The sequence below is a fragment of the Natator depressus genome, chromosome 10 (genome assembly GCF_965152275.1).
Source record: "Natator depressus isolate rNatDep1 chromosome 10, rNatDep2.hap1, whole genome shotgun sequence".
Taxonomy (NCBI): Eukaryota; Metazoa; Chordata; order Testudines; family Cheloniidae; genus Natator; species Natator depressus.
Window position 1 is genome coordinate 56,563,655 of NC_134243.1, and position 22,634 is coordinate 56,586,288.

The 22,634-nt window shown below is 42.4% G+C and overlaps 1 long non-coding RNA gene across 2 annotated transcripts in view; it reads right to left on the reverse strand.

Annotated features, from left to right (window-relative positions):
• Positions 1-14,516: 14,516 nt before the first annotated feature.
• The window catches only part of LOC141994523 (uncharacterized), an 83,854-nt gene continuing 75,736 nt past the window's right edge, over positions 14,517-22,634 (reverse strand). For both annotated transcript variants that reach the window (XR_012641154.1, XR_012641153.1), the window contains exons 3-4: positions 15,568-15,654; positions 14,517-14,736 (exon numbers count right to left, since the gene is read on the reverse strand). This is a non-coding gene — a long non-coding RNA (uncharacterized LOC141994523). The remainder of the gene's footprint in view (positions 14,737-15,567; positions 15,655-22,634) is intronic.

The following is a 22,634-nucleotide window of genomic DNA, read 5'->3' on the forward strand; positions in this document are numbered from 1 at the left end:
CAGTGAGTACCAGAAGCACAGTCTAAATACATTGGAGGATCTGAATGATATATTTTGAATTATGATTTATTTTTAAAGCATTCTTCATTAACTTTCACAATGCTATTTTGCCTGTGGATCCTTGTATGAGCATGTTTCAGAGTAGCAGCCGTGTTAGTCTGTATTCGCAAAAAGAAAAGGAGTACTTGTGGCACCTTAGAGACTAACCAATTTATTTGAGAATAAGCTTTCGTGAGCTGTTAGTCTCTAAGGTGCCACAAGTGCTCCTTTTCTTTTTGTATGAGCATGGTTTCTCTGTTAAATTTCTAGAAGTCTCTTTGCAACCTGACCTCCTTTCAGTACGTGAAAGGATCTTTAAATTGTAAGTGACAAGTCATTTCCTGTTTTCTTATCTACTTTCCATTTTCCTAAAAAATGTCCATTCCCACATATGTAATACACATGGATTCCATCTTTTCTTATCCTAATTTTAATCTTTCTGATTGTTAGAGGGGTTATAGCATTCTCTTTTCTTTTATCTTCTCCATCATCCTTCAAGATCAAGCATCATGTCACAATATATCAATATGTCAAGTCACATCAAGGTAGCTGATCATAAATTACTACTGAAGTTAGAGCCATAACATAACTGATGCCACCCAGAAATGAATCCTTTTCTAAGGGCTTGTATACATAGGACGGTACTGCAAGCTAGTGCACTGTAGATTCACGCCATGGTTTGCTGCCCACTAATGTCTCAGGTAGACAAGCCCTAACTAACAAATGGGGGGGGGAGGGGGGAGATGATCAGACACTAATGTTTTCTGTCAATCAATGTGCCTTTTCGAAAACTTCATTTTCCAGAGGATAATATCCCCAGTGGTTAATATTCCACAGGTCAGTCCTACAGCCATGTGTTTTGTGTAATCCCTTTTGGGAATTACTGCTTTTTTCTCTATATTAATCACTGCCCTCTCCTGGTTGAGATATGTAGTGTTTATATCGGACCCTTCTACTGGGTGAACTATTGGAGTTGTGCTTCTCTGGCTAAAGGTCAAAAATTCTATTTATAATGCTACATTTGTGTGGTTGGCTGTGAGCATCTATGGCCCCCATACCGCAAATACTGGTATACATGCTTATCTTTCAACATATCACTAGTTAGTTTGTCCAAAGTAGGCAAGGCAAGTAGGGGACCAACTCCTTCTCTTAATAAGGTCAGAGAGAGAGAGAGAGATTATGAGCAAAATTACTCATCGTTCAAGGACCCATAGTTAGTCTTTTTGAGCAAAAATGGCATGCCCATATTTTTGTGCGATGAAAATAGCCTGTGCATTTTAACATGTGAATATATGCATTGTGAAAAAATGTGATGTGAAAATAGTCATTAAATTGAAATTGTGAATAAAATAAAATCTGAACTGTGTTAAATGAAAATGCTAAAGCACAATTTCAAGAAAAAAAACAACTCAATTTTGACTATTTCTCGTTCTCTTTTAGTCTCTCCCACTTTAGTAAGTAAAATAGTGTACTGCAATGACTTACAATTACTGAAGAGGGTGATGTTGTACAATTTTTCACTTAGAATTTTAGAAATCAGAAGCATTTTAAATTTTAGTCAAAAGTGCCTATTTTGTAAATTTTCTCAGATGGTGCAATAAAAAATTGATCAGCACAAATTTTTTGCCACAGCCTGTGGTTTGGGGGGTTCTGTGCTTGTATTATCAAAAGCTGTTACTTTTGCATCAGTTTTCAGAGTAGCAGCCGTGTTAGTCTATATCCGCAAAAAGAAAAGGAGGACTTGTGGCACCTTAGAGACTAACAAATTTATTTGAACATAAGCTTTCGTGAGCTACAGCTCACTTCTTCGGATGCATTCAGTGGAAAATACAGTGGGGAGATTTATATACGCGGAGAATATGAAACAATGGGTGTTACCATACACACTGTAAGGAGAGTGATCAGGTAAGGTGAGCTATTACCAGCAGGAGAGCTGGGGGGGGGGGGGGACCTTTTGTAGTGATAATCAAGGTGGGCCATTTCCAGCAGTTGACAAGAACGTCTGAGGAACGGGGGCGGGGGGAGGGGGTGACACAACAAACCAATCTAGAACTGAACTTCGTCACCGCTCAGGGATGTTTGGATCCTAGGTTTTTGTTCAACCCGTAGTAAAGAAAGACACTGGTAGTAAAATGTGGATCTGGATCTGAACTTCTCCAAAATTGCAAGCACTAGGATGCAAGGAGTTTGGTTCAGGCCACTACATACAGAAAATTAATTAGTGCATAGAATATATGAAAACCAATGCAAATGTGGGAATTAAAACTGAGAATTTCTGAGGTTCACTGGAGATGGACCAACTTAAATGAGTATTTCAGATGGATACTTTCTTTACTCTAATGATGTAGTTTTGGAATATTATCTAGTATCAGAAATACAGGTGATTTTAAATATTCCATGTTATGCTCCCCAGCACTCTTTTTTAAAATGATATTTCCTAAGCCAAATAATGCACTATAGTGGCTTTAATGATAGCTATGTACATCATTCATTTGCAAAATAAATATCCATTACCCAATGGCCAGATTCTGATTTCATTCACACTGATGTAAATCTGGATGAATTCAATTCAGATATCCTACTTTTCCACTGGTGTAACTGATCAGAATCTGGGCTCTCAAATTTGTGATTACTAAGCAGCCTATGAAAGAGTGCTGTATACACTTTGTGATAAATTAGTCATTGCAATATATGAAATTTATGATCCTTTTCAATTTATAAAAAGAAATAACATTTGAACCACTTATTCTACATCTCCTCTCCAAGTGGTGTCTTCTAGAGACAGAAGAGAAGGGGAAACAAGATGGCTCTCTCTTCAGGGAAGGGGTTCTAGGGAAGGAGTAGCAGTTGCCCATCAGCACTCTCAGGGTCCCTTCAAGAAGGACTCCATTTGAGTGCTGCATCGTCTACTCTGGCTGTGTCGTGTAAGTGGGTCTGTAGCACTTTGTGGTCAACGATGTTCAAAGCTGCGGAGAGGCCAAGAAGTCTGAGTGCGGAGATGCGGTGTCAGTCCATGGGCACAAGCAGTCCTCTCTTAGCACTAGCAGGCCAGTTTTTCTACTAGGTCCTTGCAATCGGTGGAATTCCACAGGGATAAACTTGTCCCAAGAGGAGTTTTGGGGACATGAGGAGTGCAGGATCACCCTGATACTCTCTGAAAACCAGTTTGGTATTGGAACATAGAGGTCAAAAAGTGTTTGTTTAATTATTTTTGACTCTATAAGAACACTTTTGTGTATTTTTGAGGGCATAGGAAATGGGAGCTGTGTGCTAGGGTACAGAAAAGAAGCTGTAAATGTCCGATATTACCACCCAGCAGGGCTTCACGGCTATTTATTTCAAATCACTCTGAGATAATAAGTGAAATAGAATAGTAAATATTATTGGAATAATTATTGTCCATTAAGAATAATAAATGAAATGAATAATTTGCAGTCCCACATGTCTAATTAAAACTGTGTGCTACAATTAGATTACACGCAGCTTGTAATGCCAGCTGACATAAGCAAAGAGATGCAGATCGAAGGCTTAAAGTCTGGAGATAAATTCCATTGGGGTGAAGTTGCCCCTGGTGTCACATAGGGTGCAGCAGTTGGGGGAAATTAATTTATCCTGCTATCTTTAATTCAAGTTATTGTGCCAAATTTTTTATAGCATTGCTCTTACTAAAGAGTTACAGAATGCTCGCAGACAATTACAGGTATGTTAGCTTTACAACGTTCTGTTCCCTTCCCAGCCCCTGACTGGTAATGTTTTTCTGCAAAGTTAGTAAAGTTTTGTAGGAAAAAAATTCTGATGAGTGAGTAAATGTCATGTCTTTTTCATTTTAACCATCAAAGTAGTGGGCAGAGGAATAGATTTTGTGCCTGGGCTTTTAAGGTTTCATTAATTTTTTTAAGTTGAGGGATACATATACATCCAAATGCAATTCAACTAGGTGAGAGAGAGAGAGAGGTGAAGAAAAGCATGGTAGCCAAGATTCAGGGAGGAAAAAGTGATCACAGAAAAACTTGACGATTCATGTGGGTATATATGATCTTATTTACTTTAAGGGAAAACATTACGAGCCATTTGCCAAGAACAAGAGATGAGATCTGAAAAATAAATTATTAATTTTATTGGTGGAGGACTAGAAACTGATCCATGTGTTTATAACAAAAAGTAAATGTCTATTCATTGTAATCCCTGTTTAATGTACTTTCTTATAAAAATCTTAGATACTTATGTAAGCGGGGGAATAGTCCCGCTATTGTGGGGAACTTTGCTGGCTTCTGCACTACCCCAGTGAAGTGGGCTAGTGAAAGGATCTGAGTCCTCGCTCCTACTTCCTTTACCCAGTGGCCTCCCTGCCCTTGAGGACTCCCCTTCAACTCTCCTGTCTGGCAGAGTCCTCGTAACCCCAACAAGGCTGGGCCCAGGATTCCTGGGGGGCTCAACCCCCAACCCGGCTGTGGTCACCTAGGACGGGGCTAGGGTGTCCCCACTCCGGGGTACTCTCTCTGCACTGGACACTTCTCTGACCCACTGACCATTACATACAAGTTAAACCAAATACAAGTTATTTAATCAACAATTAATTTTAAAAAGAATAAGGAAAAACAGGAAAGGTTAAAGGAAACACATCAACCCGCTCTGTGGCAGGGAACATCACAAACAGTGTCTCTGGAACGTCAGGGCAGTTCACAGTCTGTTCCTTGTAAGTCCCAGCCCTTCTTCTCAGGCCCTGGCTTTGCTGCAGGGATGCTGTGGATTGGACACTTGCTCTGGTGGTGGCCACACGCTCTCAGGCTCTAAGTGGTAGGACGCTTCTTCCCAGTGTCGCCCCTGCCATGTCGGGGTTATGATCCAAGCCTGTCCTGCAGAGCCTCTTGGCTGAGGCATCTCCCTGTGCTGGGCCTGCTGCCCAGGGTCCCCCTCGGTCTCCCCAGCTGCTCACTGCACCCAGCTCCAGACTGCTCCAGCCCCAGCTGCACCACTCTGTCTCTGCACTACTGCTGCTGCTCTGCCTCCAGCTCTCTGGGCTGCTTCTTTTGCTCCTCTGGCTCTGGTTGCTGCAGCTCTGCTCCCAGGACAGGTCTGCTCTGCACTCTGCTTCTGTGACTCTGCTCCCAGCACTGACCTGCTTCGTGGGCTGCTTTTCTGGCCCCTCTGGCTCTGGTTGCTGCAGCTCTGCTCCCAGGACAGGGTCTGCTCTCTCTGGGCTGCTTTTCTGGTCCCTCTGGATCTGGCACAGCTCTGCTCCCCAGCTCAGCTTGAGCCCTAGCTTTCTCCTTAACTCGGCCCTACTCTCTCTGACCCAGGCAAATCCAGCTCTTATGGAGGACGGGACCTCCCTGGCCTCCTGACTCTCTGATTAACCTCCCCGCCCTGTCATTCAGGCTGACCTCGAGCATTGGCCTCTCCCCATTGTTCCTGGGGACTATCAGTATTAGGGTCCTGGTTTCCAACAGACACTTCCCCTTTTAGTACTGGGAGCTAGCCAAGCAATACAGCCCCACTGAATTGTAAGGGGGCAACAGTCCCCTTACACTTAGAAAACATTTGGAACTTGGCTAGTTTTTTGTGTATTTAACCTTAATTCTGAGATTTCTTAACTTTCAAATTTTGATTTAACATTCCTTTTACACAGTATGTGTGTGTAAGTAATTTCCCCAGTGCAGAGAGCTGTCAAGCTTTTCCCCACTGACACATGTAGCTTCACATCACAGGGTGAACACAGCCTACTTTTCACTGCGGTGTGTAGCTATGCATATTCTACACACCACCGCAAGTGGTGTGCAGTGTAGGCATAGCCAAAGGAAAGGTAGTATATGAGGCTTTGTGATGAAAGTTGAGTGCAGTTATCAAATTGATACCCATTTAGGTAATTGTCGAAAGTTGTTTAAACAATAAGGCACCCAAAAGCATTTTGCATGTGAAGATCTGTGTATTGTGACCTAAAATGAGTAAGTGGTCTCACTGAGAGCATGGCATTATTTCTGGCACAATATGTGCACAGCAGTGACCCATTGTGATTATTTACTGTCATGATGCTCAGCAGTTAGTGCACTTAGACCCAGGTAGTTTCATTATGCAAAGAAAAAAGGATTCACAAATTATCTTAATTGAGTTTTATGTGCAAATGTACAATTCCTGAAGATTGGCTCTGAACAGAATGGGATATTAATAGCAAAGCAGCATAATTCAGGCTTATATGCAAAAGAGCCAACAGAAAAGATTTCTGTCTCCATTGGCTCCTTTGTCTGTCTTCTGCCACTATTGAGTTTTTGCTTGGTGTTTCCTGTCCCCAGTAAAATAATTAATCTAGTTATAATTCTCACCAAACACACACAGTTATTCAGCGCTTTCTTTAACTTCTTCATCAGAGGCACTTATTGCCTAGGGATGAATTTGATGGGCACCTATTTTCTTGCTAAGAGACTTTGTTTAACCTCAAGCATTCATTTAAATAATTAAGTGTATTCAAGCACTCAAATACCAGGATGATGGGTACCATGTAATAGCCTAAATAGGTAAGCACTACCCACTTTAATAACTGAATTATTTTATTGCTCAAGTCCTCAAGCTCAGGTCATTTACTAATAAAGGGTTTCATCAATATAAAGAAATAATTTTAACATCTCCCATTCATCCTAATATCTGATGGCTGAAGGTGGAGCCTGAGAGTCAAAAGGCCTATTTTCTAATCCCAGCCTTGGCACAGGTTCACTGTGTGAACCTAGATAAAATCATTTAATTTCTCTAGGTCCGTTTCCTCATGTGTAAAATAGGGATAATACCTATCTTTCTACATCTTTCTAAAGTGCTGGGCCATCCTTCACAAAAGGTTCTAAAACTAATGCAAGAGCCAGGTGCTAATGGGTAATGGCCCTCTATCCTTCTTCAGGTGCATTGGTTCTTCTATTGTGCCAGATGTCATTGTGGCACATTGCCTAAAATGAATATGATGGAAGTTGCAGGTAAATCAAGCCACATGGGCAAATCTCCTGCATGGCAGAAAAAAGGGGTGGACAGTCCCCCAATATGGCCATCCAGAAATCTTCAAGGAAAAAGATGTATGTCATAAATAATTTAAGAAAGAGGATTGAAGAGCACTTTACAAATTTAACTGAAGGCATCCCAAGCTAAACAAAGGAAATTACACTCCCAGCTGTGCTTACAAAGTTGTTTACTTTACAGCTGAGTAAATGTCTGTATTTAAATCTACCTTCATTCAAACCCTTTCCCCAAGTTAGACGTCTGTATTCTAATGAACTTTTGGAGACATGTTGATGTTTTAATTTTAACCTACATTTGTCATCAATAATAGCTTTTTGTAGCTAAATGAAAGCTGCTCTTGTAGTGCCCTTGGGAGACATCTCCCAGTTAGATGGGAAAAAAGATGCTTGAAACTAAAAAATTAAGACTTCTTAGTGTCAGTGGGGCTGATTGTATATTCCATACACACCCAAAATTCCCATTGATGTCTTATGTTTGTTTATACAGTAAAAAAACACTTTTCTCATGCAGCCTTGTAACATTTCAATGAGGAGAAAATACAGTTCTCTATTTCAGTGGGAGGCAACATTGCCTAGTGGCCAAAGGAGGGGCCCGAGAGTCAAGAGGCCCAAATTCTAATCCCCACTTTACGACCAGCTCACTGTGTGAACCTAGATAAAATCATTTAATTTCTTCATGTCAGTTTCCTCATGTGTAAAGACAGGATAATACTCTATTAATAGGAATAATGCCCAACTCCCTAAAGTGCTGGGATGTCCTTTGATAACGTGATATACCATAAGTATGGGATGTTATTAGAAGTTATTACAATAAAAATAACAAAATATAAAAGCACCCTATCATTGAAAGTAATTGGGGCAATTTATCAACATTTAACAAGAGAGATGACATAAAGCTACATGCAATGGTCACTGCAGCTTCTCTTTTTAAATGGTACCTACAGTCCTTAGGCTTAATCAAAACTACAGGTAGTTTACTGAGAAGAAGGATGGTCTGGTGTTTAAGGCGCTACCCTGCGATTCAGGAGACCTGTGATCAATTTCCCTGCCACAGATATCTTGTGTTGCCTTGGGCGAGTTGTTTAGGTCCAGATTCTTCAGGCTGTTTAGCGGCTGTTTCACTCAACATCGCAAGGCCTAAGTGACTTAGGTGCCTACTTCTCATTTTCAAAACTGCCGTAGGGACAGATTTTAAAGGCATTTGGGCACCTAGCTCCCATTGATTTCCATGCAAGTGAGGCACCTAAATGCCTTTAAAAATCGGGGACTTAGGCTCATAAGTCACTTAGGTCTTGCAATTCTGAGCAAAGAAATGCCTAAATACCTTTTAAAAATCTGGGCCTTAGTCTCTCTCTGTAAAATGGGGGTAATAGCACTTCCCTACCTCACAGTTGTGTCATGAGGATAAATCCATTGAAAATTGTGAGGTGTTCAGATACTACAGTCATGTAAATACTGTAGTGATGTAAGACAGACTAGCATGCCTCTAAAGTTTTATTGGTAGAGCGAATGTCAGGAGTGCAACCAAATAAAAAATAAAAGCTAAACAAAGCTAGGGCAAACAAATGAAGCTTGTAGTTGACTAATTCAGGGTCAGACAGAGGATCAAGAGGAGGGGAATTCCAAAGGGAGGAGCCCTCAATTCGAAGGGCTAGGACATCAGCACAAAAAAAGAGCATGGCAACTGATCCTAACTAGTGCTACAGAATGTACAGCGACACATGGGTCCTTTTGAATAATCACATACTAGACCATTCTCCCACAGTGATAAAGTGTACAAATAAAGATCGATCTCTCTCTTCTCTCTAGCCCGCAGGGACTAAACTTTATTAATTTTGAAAGTGGTGTTAATACTGTAGGAGAGGACTAGGTCAAAGGAGTGTTTCATTTTGATTTTAAGGCAATAAACTTCATGGTCATCCAGATTTGTCTGATATTGGGTTCCATATCCACAGGCTGTTGTCAATTAAACAGGCAAGTTTCACTCTTTAAACTTTCAGAAAGGAACTTTCATAAACTCTTTGAACTAAGCTTTGACATAGCTGGGGAGCAGATCACAGAATGGGCCTCCTTTGAAGACCTCCACCTGCTCTATGATTTTTTCAGTCTGCGAGGTGGACAATGGATCACAACTCTGGCCTGTGTTTTGTGACCTGTAATAGTGCAGGTGTGCCACTGGCCACAACAAGAACCATCCTGAGTCACTTCCTGTATAGCCCACATTGCCCAGTCATCCTCCAGATTGGCCTGGAAGTGCCTCTTCTGCAGTTTGTGCCAAAGCCGCGTTGGAATTTCCGCAAGGCTGACTGGCCACCTACATTTCAGAAACAGAATCTCAGGTCCCACGGCTCAAACCGATACCTAAAAACTTTGGTCATTTGACAAACATCCTAAAATTGACCGCTAAGAAGTACATCCCGCGTGGTCACCGCAAGGCTTTCACCCACTGCTGGACAAAAGAATCCGAGTCTCTCCTGAGGGAATATGAAAAGAGTGGCAACCCAGATAAAGCCACTGGGCTGCTTGAGCCCTTGAATTCGGCACGCCTGGAATGGTGGAAAGAGACTGTTAAAAGCCTTGATTTCACCCATTCAAGCCATAAGGCATGGGCTCTTTTGCGGCAGCTTGGAGGATCCCAGCCAGTAATGCAACACTCAGCAAAGGTGACAGCAAATGCTGTTGCCTTTCATCTTCTTTCTAACAGCAAGACTCTGACAGACAAGATTACACACCAGGAGGTCCAGTGGGAACTCCGCAGAAACCTTCAACAATGCCCTGAGGAATCCCCACTCTCTTTTTCTTCGAGAGATGTCCCTGTGGGTGCTCCACTCCAGGTGTTGATGCATCCCTGCGCCTTTGCTCAGAGATTTTTACAGCAGTACTCATACCAGTCATGCACGCACAGAGCCTGCCCCTCCCCCCCACTCTGAATGTACCTTAATAGTACACTTGCACAACCGTCCTCCTCAGTTCCTTCTCTACCATCCCCAGTCTGAGATGGAGTTCAGCAGCCTCATTAAAAAATTTCTTCTCTCCCTTGTTCAACTTTTCTCCCTCTTAGTTTAGCTTACCAGTATTAGTTAGGTACCCTTTTCCCTTCTCTTCTCTTTAAACCAACCAAACAAAAAAACCAAACAACAAACTTTGTGTTCCTATCAGCACAGCCGGTTCCAACATGCCTGGCTCTCCAGGTTTTAAGCGCTGCTCTAACTGTAATGATGCCATCCCTCTTTCAGATGGCCACTCTAAATGTATTAAATGTTTGGGGGAGTCCCACATCCCCCAAAAATGTGCCCACTGCAGCAAGCTGAAATCCAGGGCAAGCAAAGACAGGGAGCTGCAGTTGAAACTACTCCTGCTGCAAAAGTCTCTCAGACCAGCCTAAGACCCGGGCTCTGAATCTGCTGTACACCGCAGCCCCTCCCCCCCTTCAAAGAGACAAAAGAAAACTTCCAAAAAAATCAGTCTCTCTCACCTGCAAAGGGTATTCACAGGGACAAGCCTTCTCCGGGTACTGCTTCCCTCCCTGCGCTCCCCCGGCCGAGTACCTTCGATGCGCTGGGCTCCTCTGGCACCATGCGAAACCCGCCTTTGGCTGCGGCGGTCACGCTAACCTCCGGTGCCAAGGCTTCAGGCTTTCAGTTGCCAGCCTCTCACACGGCACCGTTCGGCACCACAATGGAAGCAGTGCCGACGCATACTAGCCTGCCTGACCCCCCACAGGCTCCTCTCGCTCTCCCGGCACCCACAGCCTTTGAGCTAGCCGGCAGTGACAGAACGCTCAGGACACCGGTGCAGAGGAATCCTTCCTCACAACCAATTCCTCTCACTCAGCCCTCCCCTCACAGAGGCACTGCGGCACCGCAATTCACACACTCAAGGGACCTCCTGGTGTCACCTATCTTGCAGTCACCCCTACTTAACACCTATTTCTCTCCGGACCCTCACGCAAGGTCTGCACAGCTTTCTTCCAGTGATGAGGAATCTGGGCTGCAGGGAGAATGTTCACCTTATCAGATCTCCCATCCACAGACCCCAATCAAGAGAGGTCATAGAAAAGCTGCCTCATCCTAATTCGAGGGTCCTGCCCCATGGTGCGTGAACCCCTGGATGGCTCCTTATACTCGGGACCACACTTAGAATCATAGAATCATAGAATATCAGGGTTGGAAGGGACCTCAGGAGGTCATCTAGTCCAACCCCGTGCTCAAAGCAGGACCAATCCCCAATCAAATCATCCCAGCCAGGGCTTTGTCAAGCCTGACCTTAAAAACTTCTAAGGAAGGAGATTCTACCACCTCTCTAGGTAACGCATTCCAGTGTTTCACCACCCTCCTAGTGAAAAAGTTTTTCCTAATATCCAACCTAAACCTCCCCCACTGCAACTTGAGACCATTACTCCTTGTCCTGTCCTCTTCTACCACTGAGAATAGTCTAGAACCATCCTCTCTGGAACCACCTCTCCGGTAGTTGAAAGCAGCTATCAAATCCCCCCTCATTCTTCTCTTCTGCAGACGAAACAATCCCAGTTCCCTCAGCCTCTCCTCATAAGTCATGTGTTCCAGACCCCTAATCATTTTTGTTGCCCTTCGCTGGACTCTCTCCAATTTATCCACATCCTTCTTGTAGTGTGGGGCCCAAAACTGGACACAGTACTCCAGATGAGGCCTCACCAATGTTGAATAGAGGGGAACGATCACGTCCCTCGATCTGCTCGCTATGCCCCTACTTATACATCCCAAAATGCCATTGGCCTTCTTGGCAACAAGGGCACACTGCTGACTCATATCCAGCTTCTCGTCCACTGTAACCCCTAGGTCCTTTTCTGCAGAACTGTTGCCTAGCCATTCAGTCCCTAGTCTGTAGCTGTGCATTGGGTTCTTCCATCCTAAGTGCAGGACCCTGCACTTATCCTTATTGAACCTCATCAGATTTCTTTTGGCCCAATCCTCCAATTTGTCTAGGTCCCTCTGTATCCTATCCCTGCCCTCCAACGTATCTACCACTCCTCCCAGTTTAGTATCATCCGCAAATTTGCTGAGAGTGCAATCCACACCATCCTCCAGATCATTTATGAAGATATTGAACAAAACCGGCCCCAGGACCAACCCCTGGGGCACTCCACTTGACACCGGCTGCCAACTAGACATGGAGCCATTGATCACTACCCGTTGAGCCCGACAATCCAGCCAACTTTCTACCCACCTTATAGTGCATTCATCGAGCCCATACTTCTTTAACTTGCTGACAAGAATACTGTGGGAGACCGTGTCAAAAGCTTTGCTAAAGTCAAGAAACAATACATCCACTGCTTTCCCTTCATCCACAGAACCAGTAATCTTATCATAGAAGGCGATTAGATTAGTCAGGCATGACCTACCCTTGGTGAATCCATGCTGACTGTTCCTGATCACTTTCCTCTCGTGTAAGTGCTTCAGGATTGATTCCTTGAGGACCTGCTCCATGATTTTTCCGGGGACTGAGGTGAGGCTGACTGGCCTGTAGTTCCCAGGATCCTCCTTCTTCCCTTTTTTAAAGATTGGCACTACATTATCCTTTTTCCAGTCATCCGGGACTTCCCCCGTTCGCCACGAGTTTTCAAAGATAATGGCCAATGGCTCTGCAATCACATCCGCCAATTCCTTTAGCACTCTCAGATGCAACTCGTCCGGCCCCATGGACTTGTGCACGTCCAGCTTTTCTAAATAGTCCCTAACCACCTCTTTCTCCACAGAGGGCTGGCCATCTACTCCCCATGTTGTGATGCCCAGCGCAGCAGTCTGGGAGCTGTCCTTGTTAGTGAAGACAGAGGCAAAAAAAGCATTGAGCACATTAGCTTTTTCCACATCCTCTGTCACTAGGTTGCCTCCCTCATTCAGTAAGGGGCCCACACTTTCCTTGGCTTTCTTCTTGTTGCCAACATACCTGAAGAAACCCTTCTTGTTACTCTTGACATCTCTTGCTAGCTGCAGCTCCAGGTGCGATTTGGCCCTCCTGATTTCATTCCTACATGCCCGAGCAATATTTTTATACTCTTCCCTGGTCATATGTCCAACCTTCCACTTCTTGTAAGCTTCTTTTTTATGTTTAAGATCCGCTAGGATTTCACCGTTAAGCCAAGCTGGTCGCCTGCCATATTTACTATTCTTTCGACTCATCGGGATGGTTTGTCCCTGTAACCTCAACAGGGATTCCTTGAAATACAGCCAGCTCTCCTGGACTCCTTTCCCCTTCATGTTAGTCCCCCAGGGGATCCTACCCATCCGCTCCCTGAGGGAGTCGAAGTCTGCTTTCCTGAAGTCCAGGGTCCGTATCCTGCTGCTTACCTTTCTTCCCTGTGTCAGGATCCTGAACTCAACCAACTCATGGTCACTGCCTCCCAGATTTCCGTCCACTTTTGCTTCCCCCACTAATTCTTCCCTGTTTGTGAGCAGCAGGTCAAGAAAAGCTCCCCCCCAGTTGGCTCGTCTAGCACCTGCACCAGGAAATTGTCCCCTACGCTTTCCAAAAACTTCCTGGATTGTCTATGCACCGCTGTATTGCTCTCCCAGCAAATATCAGGAAAATTAAAGTCACCCATGAGAACCAGGGCGTGCGATCTAGTAGCTTCTGCGAGTTGCTGGAAGAAAGCCTCATCCACCTCATCCCCCTGGTCCGGTGGTCTATAGCAAGACTCCCACCACTACATCACTCTTGTTGCTCACACTTCTAAACTTAATCCAGAGACACTCAGGTTTTTCTGCAGTTTCGTACCGGAGCTCTGAGCAGTCATACTGCTCCCTTACATACATACACTTGTTATACCATTTGTTATACCACTGAAGCTAGGTGTGAGACTGGCTTGGTACCCCCAGCTGACGACCCTGCCACTGACTCCAGACACCAGGCAGCCCTGTCACAACCGCAAGACCAGCACGGCCTGCCTCTAACCCAGTAGAACCAGTTGTTCTGCCTGATGAAGCATTGCCTCCTCTTCCCCCAGCGTCTTTGGACGACTTCTCAAAATTTCAAGATCTGTTCAAAAGAATTGCCAGTGAGCTACGAATTACCCTGGAGGAAGTCCTTGAATAGCAGCATGAGCTAGCCGACATCCTGCAGCCCTCTTCTTCTTCTAGAATTGCATTGCCTATCAACGCAGCCCTTTTAGAACCTGCCAGTACTTTATTCCTTCCAAGGGCTTGGAATTCCTTTCTACTCACCCAGCGCCAAGCTCGCAGGTAGTAGACGCAGTTAATCAAAAGAACAAACACCAGTGTCTCCACTCCACCCCTTCCGACAAGGACAGTAAGCGATTAGATCTGCTCGGACATAAGGTATATGCTTCCTCCATGTTGCAGTTTCGCATTGCTAATTATACAGCCGTTCTAGCAAAGTACGACCACAAAAATTACAATAAATTCATGGACTTTATTGATTACATTCCAGAAGAAAAGAAACAACAATTTACAGCCATAGTTTCCAAGGGACAAATCATCTCCTGCACTGCTCTTCAAGTTGTCCTTGATGTGGCCAATATTGCAGCCCGGTCCACTGCCGCAGCAGTCGTGATGCGCCGGGGTCATGGCTCTCATCCTCTTCCTTTCCCCTGGAGGTCCAGAGTACCATTGAGGATCTCTCCTTCAACGGTGACAAACTGTTTGCCTCCACCACAAATGACGCACTCCACTCCATGAAGGACTCCAGGGCAACTCTCCGGTCTCTAGGAATTCAAACCCCCGTGACCAGAAGGCAACAATATAGATACCAGCCTTACCAGGAACCACGCAACCCCACATACACCCAGCAATTCCATAGATCTCACGAGCAACAGCAACAACAGCAATGCCGGAGACCCAGATACCAACGCTGCCGTCCCAACTCCTTGGCAGTGTTTCAAACCCCTCTGACCAATAAGCGAATCTGAAGCTTTGGTCGAGGGTATAGAAAACAATATTCCCACTTCAGCGCTTACACCGCCTGCCCCTATTTTTGGTCACTGCCTACACCCATTCTCCCATCAATGGCGAAATATTACCACCAACAAGTGGGCTTTAGAGGTCATCACAGCTGGCTATTCCTTCCCTCCCCATCCCTCTTCAGGGACCCCTCTCATGAGCAACTGCTCCTCCAAGAAGTACAACATCTCCTTCAATTCGGGGCAGTGGAAATTGTGCCCGAACAAAACAGGGGGAAAGGTTTCTATTCCCATTACTTCTTAACAGAAAAGAAAACTGGGGGATGGCAACCAATCCTCGACCTTAGGTGGGCTAAACAAATTTATCAAAAAGCAAAAGTTCAAAATGGCTACCCTCACCACCAAAATCCCAGCACTGGAGCAGGGTGATTGGTTTTCAGCCCTCGAACTACAGGACTCCTATTTTCATGTGACTATTCACCCAGCCCACAGACGTTTTCTTCATTTTACCCGTTTGACACATTTTAAATACAGAGTGTTGCTCTTCAGCCTATCTACCACCCCCCAAGTTTTCTCCAAACTCATAGCCGTGGTTACTGCTCACCTAGGAAACAGGGCGTTATAATATTTCCTTACCTCGACGATTGTCTCCTCAAAGCCTCAACACTCAACGAAGCTCTTCAATCCACGCAGCTTACCATCGCTTGCTTCCTTTCCTTTGGCCTACAAAATAAACAAAAACAAATCTACCTTATCTCCTACCCAACAACTGGAGTTCATAGGAGTGCACCTCGGTTCCAGAATGGGAATAGTGTCTCTCCCACTCAATTGTTTCAACACCATAAAACTCCTGGTTACAAAACTTCGCAACAGTCCCCAGGTCATAGCACAAGACTGCCTGCAACTGTTAGGCCACATGGCCTCGTGTACTTTTGTGGTAAAAAATGCACGCCTATACATGAGGTGCTTCCAAGCTTGGTTGGACATGGTTTACAGACCGAACGTACATGCTCTAAACAAGCATCTATCCATACCCTTCAGAGTCAAAGACTCCCTCCGATGGTGGACAGTTCCCTCCAACCTCTGCTCAGGAGAAACAGCAGCTTCTGCCTTCTTAGCAATCCCTGAGAGCATGGAATAAGGGGAGTTGATGTTTTTCTTTTCTTTTCTTTTCTTTTCACTTCAGCTTTTGTAGCTATCCAAGTCTAGTTCACTGCAGTTGCAAACCTTCCTGTGAATAAACCCACTACCCTTAGGTGGGTGTTAGTTGCTTGTACAACACTTTGGATAAGAAATAAAATTCTGAAAGCAGCTAGATAGGCAAATAATCTGGAATGCTGCTGGGCCAGAATTGAAATACATCCAGACTATACATCTGCTTTATTAAAAAGCAAGAAAAGCTTCATCGAGACAAAGAAGTAATTTTGTTAGATGGGTTTATCAGCAGTGTTCTTATGCCCCAGGGAGTTGGAATGGCCTTTGGAGGACATAGATATATCATTAAATTCAAAGAAGCCTGTTCTTTCATTTCTTCCAACAAAGCAGAAGTAGTAGAGAGAACAAAATTGGATTCTTTGAAGGACTGAAATGTGTGGACTTTCAATAATCCCAGAACCTGTACATTTTTTTTTTCAATGGTGACATTTCTTTTCCCCATTGTTTGACATTCTGAAGGGAGACTTTCTACTTTTGTAGAGACACCCTCCCTCCTGTTGGGTTTTCTTATCTACACTTCAGCAAATTTTTACCTGTTGGTTTTTGGATTTATTTGTAGATTTCTTAACGTGAGTACCAACAAAGTAATTTCCTGTGTGTTACAATTACTTTAGTTACATTGTTTTTATGGTAGATCAACATTGGTTATTTCTACAAGACAGTTTGTTCTACTGTCCTGGGGAGGACAGAGGTTATTTATAATAATAGCGAGTCTTGGAGGAAATGTAGTACAGCCTATTAAACTATTTGATATAGCACGGTCAGGTTTAGTTACTTGTTCCTGCATTTGGTTTTTTATGATCAGAATTTACTGAATTATCTCCTTATGATTAGTTGAGTACCCATAACTCCAGCTGATCAATTGGAGCTACAGATGCTCAGCACTTCTGAATATCAAGACCTATCATTGACATGGCAAGTCAATGAATTACTGGTTACCTAGCTCATTCCTCAGCCAGTGTTGTTCCCTATTTTATGTTTTGTTGTATTGTATCTGTCTGGCCCTGATTAAAATGAGCCAAGTGCTGGATCTTCCACCACTTCCCTAGGGAGACTGCCATTCCACAATCTAATAAGGTTACAGCAGAACCTCAGAGTTATGAACAATACAGTTACAAACTGACCAATTAACCACACACCTCATTTGGAACCGGAAGTTTGCAATCAGGCAGCAGCAGAGACAAAACAAAAAAGCAAATACAGTACAGTACAGTGTTAAACGTAAGTTTCTAAAAAAAAATAAAGAGAAAGTTTAAAAAAAGGGTTGACAAGATAAGGAAACTGTTTCTGTGCTTGTTTCATTTAAGTTAAAATGGTTAAAAGCAACATTTTTCTTCTGCATAGTCAAGTTTCAAAGCTGAATTAAGTCAATGTTCAGTTATAAACTTTTGAAAGAACAGCCATAATGTTTTGTTTGGAGTTACAAAGATTTCAGAGTTACAAACAACCTCCATTCCCTAGGTGTTGTAACTCTGAGCTTCTACTGCATTAGGAATGTCTTTTCCTGATACTCAGCCCAAATTGTCCTTTGTTCAGCTTCATCAGCCACTTAAGCAATAGTTAAGATAACTAGACTCTCCGCATCTCCTCCTACAGGCTGACTAGGGGTATGTCTACAGCAAAGAAAAACCTATGGCTGGAACCATGCCAGCTGACTCAGTCTCGCGTGGCTCAGGCTGCAGGGCTGTTTCATTGATGTGTAGACTTCCTGGCTCTGGCACATTGGGACCCTCACACCTTGGAGCATCCCAGAGCCCAGCCAGCCTGAGCCTGGAAGTCTACACAGCAATGAAACAGCCTGAGCCCTGCAAGCCCGAGTCAACAGGAATGGGCCAGCCACGGGTTTTTCTTTGCTGTGTAGACATACCCCTGTACATTATTCCTCTCCTGGGCTCAGCAGTTCATTATGTGTGTGTAACAGGGTGACTTGTAATTCGCTTTGGCCCCTTTGAAAATCCAACCTGATTCACTGCCACTCAGTGATGCTGTAACTGGGGGTGTTACCACACCTTCTGGCTTGAAGCAGTAATAACAAACACCAAATACATGGTTTCCATCATCAGCGCCTAAATTATATAAATTGTTCTATCACCCCTGCTGACACTTCCCAGGTTAGTGATTGTTTAACATAAAATGGTGCATATTGTTAAATAAGAGTTGACAAGTAGATGGTAGTGACTATATTAGAAATTGCATGGGAGACTGACCGACAAAGTCATGTTTAGATAGATCAAATGAAGAAATATAAGTGATGCAAAAATACAACTGTACTTTTACAAGGGACAGTTCTTATAGACCATAATGTGCATATCTCAGTGTAAATGGACTTTTAAGTATTTTAGAACCCAGAAAATCCAACCAGGCATGAAACCATCTGGGGAAGATCAACAGTGTGGGAGGGAGGGCAGGGGTGTGTGAAGGTTGTTGGTTTGTTTTGGGGTCTTTTTTTTAATTATTAGTTTGATTTTCCTATTATTTTTTAAACTGAATTGTTTTTATTGTAGAGATGGGTTTGAATTACATCTCTAGAGATTAAATAAATTTAGGGGTGGCTTACAATTGGAACTGAACTTTGTGGCTTGGTACCATCTCCATACACTGTATTAAACAATACACCCAGAAAATTTTATAATAAAAAGAGCACAGTAGATTTTTTTTCCTCCTAGTTTGCAAGGAAATGTAAAAAGCCATGCTGACAAACCTCTTGATTAAGAGAGAAAATAGAATTGCTAAAGAACTGTCAGATAAAGGTTTCTTATAATTTCCCTTTAAATATGACATGAAGCAGTTATTGCATATTTTTATTAGCTATTAGAATTCCATTTACCATCTTATTTTATACAGAGATGGCAGATTTTTCTTCCATCATTAGCTAATTCAGTTTGTCTCTGAAATATATTAATTACCACCTGCTACAAACACACTTACAATATGTTCCACATTTCAACAAGTAAAAAGACATCACATTTCAGACCACTGAACAGATGAAAAGGGAGGAAAAGTTCAGGCATTAGTCACTGAAATGTGATATGAAAAGAAAGTATCTCAGAAGAACTAAAACTAACATAACCTGAACATCACATTAATAGGTTAGTTTTCTTCTGCATCTCATTAGAACTTTGCTCATATAAATGAAATATTTCAGTTTCATTGCCTAATATATTCTATGAAATATACCAGTGTTGTACTACTTTGTATTTTCCGCATACAGTTCTTTTTAACTTAAATGTTTAGACTACCTCATCTTAACAGCATAGAAAGGCCATAAACAGGGCAGCAAAGGACACAAATTCCAGAATATTGAAAAGGTTGCAGCTGTACAACAGAAAAGCATTGGCTTAATCCAAAAAGAGTTTCACAAACAGAGTCAAAAAACTATTCAAAATACATGTCAGACTCATCATATTATTACAATAATTTTACATTTAGTTATGAATACAACAGCAGGTACTGCAGAGATACTCTGCTGCTGCAAAAATGGAGACAGAGAATAAACTGGAGCTCTCAAATCTTTTAAAGCAACTAATGCCCCAGTCCTACATTGGGACCACTGTAGTGGTCCCTGGTACCCATGTGGAAACCCATAGACTTTGGGCCCTTAAAGCGAAAACAAAAGGTGACTTCTGGGATTTATCACCCAGCTTAACCCACTCTTTAGCATCAGTGGCCTGGGATTGTTTCCCACATTTGGCACATTAATTAACTCATTGTCACAATAGCTTTGTGAGGTAGGTATTACTTCTCCTATCACGGAGATGGAGAAACAGAGACTCAGAAAGATTCAGTGACTTGCTCAAGGTCATATAACAAATCATTAGCAAAGTGGGGACAAGACCAAGGTTTTCTGATTCTGTGTCCTGTGCTTCAACCTTATCAAAAGTGTTTTTCATTATAAAGATGTAGACACACATTAATACTGTACTATGGAAATTAAATACATGATATGCTGAGGTACTTTGCCAAAGCTAGTCATATTGTGACCCATTAATAAATAATTATACAACTAAATGGTCACATCCATTTAGTTTTTGATTACAAGTGGTTTCAATGATTCTCAGGTTCATGTCTTTCTAAAGTTGTTATGGCAAAGAATATAACTGCGTTAACAAATGAGCTCACTCGAACAGAAAAATCCATTTTCCTTTCCCCTTCATTCCCCTCACTAGCACCCAAACACAGTAATTGATAGGGCTATTATATCAAAAGAATATCAGTGAAACTACACAAAGGGCAGAATACAAAAGACATGGTTTATGGTTCCTTTGCTAATTAGAACTCTGGTTTTGTTGTTTTAAGACTATATTGTTCCAAATGTTTTTATTTTTTCCTTCTACAGCTCTGTGAAAAAATGCTGCTTCTTTGATCATTGGTTTAAAAAAAAGGGTTACGTCAAGAAACGCCACAAAATGCAGCGGTGAATATCATCTCTCTTTAATAGGTTTTTCATGGAGCTTTTAATAATGGATTTCAAAATGAAAAGACTATTTTTTATACAAAGCAGATGTCTGGAAAGGCACACAATAGGTCTACAGGTCTGCTATTTTTTCTGTGGGTCTCCCCGTCATTATATTATAATGTTGGTCTCCCAGTCATTATATAAAAAGATTTAAGATATCAGTTCAGTAGAGTGAGTTGATTAATCTCTCATACAGTTCCACTTGCCCTACTTAAGAAAAAGAAACCACAAAAGGCATTGTACAATCTGTCATCTATCTCTATGCAGACTTTAAATTTCAGTGTAGAACATCCCAATTCCTAAGTAAATTAATAGAGGTGCCACTAAGTTCAGTACTTCTAAAGGAACCGCCACATGGCCAACACCACTTAACATTTATCTGCCAGGTTCATTTCAGCACATCTTTTCTTTCCAACTGCCTTGTCTTAATAGTGAAGATGTTCTGGGGATTTCCACTACTACTGGACCTGCTTTTCTAGAATTAAACATATGCTTCTCCCCTTGTTGGCAAATCTGCTATAACAGGGCCCACTCCAAAGCCCATTTCAGTCAATGGGAGGCTTTCCACTCACTTTAGATCAGGCCCAAGAGCTTGATTGTGCTACCTGTAGTACCTTTTTTTACCATTGTTTGTTTGTTGCTAAAAACACTTATGTTGTGGTAGTGCCTAACGGCCACTACCAAATTGGGCCCATTGTACTAGATGCTATACAAATATCTACGAAATTATGGTCCCATTTCTTAGCTCTGATGCCTTCAAGGAGGTTCCAAGGCTTTTTCAGGTAGGAAGAGGTGGCTGGTACAGGAGCATGAGGCATGCCAACTTGGCAGGTGACCGAGATCCAATGGCTTCTCACCTGTGCTGACAACTTTAGCCCGTGCTTATTAAACTTTTGAGAGAATGGGTTTCTGGTTTGCAAAAGCATCTGTCCTGGAAAACAAGACTCAGTTCAATTAGATTAGAGGCGTGATACAAATATTTTGCATAGTTCTACTGCAGACCTGTTTCAATTTTGGAAACAATCAGAATGTGTATTTATTCCATTACAATGAAGTTTTTAGCTCTTTGATTTCACCTGTGCTAACTAAATAGGTAGCTGGCGAGTAGAGTTCCCATTTATAGATCTATTTTTTAATTATTTTGTTTAACTTCCATGACTTCTGTTATAATTCCTCAGTGATCAATATAGGCTGTTCAGCTCCCATCATGAGTTTTAGTGTAACTGTAAATTTTCACACTTGACAATTTAAATACTTTCTTGAGTCACATTGCATTTTTTGTGATGAATAATTAGAACATTATCCTTAAAAGAAACAACTTATTAAATTACCTGTAGCAAGACAAAGGACCAGCGGTAATGACATTCTTCTGGCATAAACTTCCCAAGGATAAGACATAAAAAATAAATGTCATTGGCCCAAAACTTTAAAGTAAAATATAATATAAAATTTCACCAAAAAGTCAAACATAAAACTTTATTAAAATAAAACTTTAATGTAAAGGTTTTACAGTTTAACAAACTCTGGTGCTAAAACCAATGGATTGGTATCAAAACAACCCCAAAAGTCTGCAGCTGGGACTAAAATGGTATGGTAGGTTGTTTTTCTAATTATGTCAGAAGCTGTCACAGCAAAGAAAAAAGCTACATCCGAAAGACAGTCAGATCCAGTGCATTTAATATAGTGCTCTGAGTTAGAGAAAGAGAGAAATATTGAGGGCATTTGTCATAAATATAAAGGGAAGGGTAAACCCCTTTAAAATCCCTCCTGGCCAGAGGAAAAATCCTCTCACCTGTAAAGGGTTAAGAAGCTAAAGGTAACCTCGCTGGCACCTGACCAAAATGACCAATGAGGAGACAAGATACTTTCAAAAGCTGGGAGGAGGGAGAGAAACAAAGGGTCTGTGTCTGTCTGTCTGTATGATGCTTTTGCCTGGGACAGAACAGGAATGGAGTCTTAGAACTTAGTAAGTAATCTAGCTAGGTATGTGTTAGATTATTATTTCTTTAAATGGCTGAGAAAATAGCTGTGC